The sequence below is a fragment of the Triticum dicoccoides genome, chromosome 3A (genome assembly GCF_002162155.2).
Source record: "Triticum dicoccoides isolate Atlit2015 ecotype Zavitan chromosome 3A, WEW_v2.0, whole genome shotgun sequence".
Lineage (NCBI taxonomy): Eukaryota > Viridiplantae > Streptophyta > Magnoliopsida > Poales > Poaceae > Triticum > Triticum dicoccoides.
Genome location: NC_041384.1, coordinates 197,488,348 through 197,489,278, shown reverse-complemented (window position 1 = coordinate 197,489,278; position 931 = coordinate 197,488,348).

Below are 931 nucleotides of genomic sequence, written 5' to 3'. Positions count from 1 at the left end.
AGGCATGTTTGCGAGCTCGATGCACTCAACACAAGGCATTGCATGACAAGCTAAGCATACTACCAGCAAGAATACATGTTCATGAAGCTAACCAAAGCAAGAACAATCTCATAGCATGCATGGATCAACTATAACAACCTTGGCAAAATTGATTAACACGTAAACAATCTGCCAGGAACATTTTATAGCAAAAGTAGAGCAAGATTGAGTCATGCTAGGGCACTCCATAAATGCAAATAGGGACATGGATGGATAGAGCATAACCATATTTCAATATCGTCCTTACTGAACATACTCAAAAGAAGCATGGATCACTCTGTAGCAACATGAATACATGGCTTAAAAATATCAGCAGGGAAATGACAGTGCAATTCTAAGTCCTTGAAATCAGCAACATCACGAGAGCTACTTTGCATGCTTGTGCTAGTCACCACAGCATACACCCCTGTAAAGATGGCATGGCATATCCCAAAACACATGTAGATCTCATGCCCAAAGGAAGCACACAATAATATGGCAAAAATGAAAATGCTCAAGATCTGATAAGAATCAGGAACTAACATTTTATAGCACTCTTGCAACATACATTTGGACATCAAGATGCACTCAAAAAAGCATGGTGCAATGGAACAAAATGAAGAGGACATCCCAATCAACATTTTGATATATTGCACGCGCAAAATGGAGCTACAGATGAGAAGTTATGATACGATGAACATGGCATAAAAATGTAAGGGAAAATGACTTTGGGAAATTTATACCCTCCCAGATCTAGGGTTCTTCGTGGCACGCTCTTCGAGGATCTCCGGAAGGTCGCCGGAGGAGCCGCCAGAGAGGAGGGAGACGACAGGGAGACACGGGCACACCGGGGCGCCGAGATCCGGTCGGATCCCTCACCGGATTTGGCCGGGGAAGAAGAAGACGCGACGGG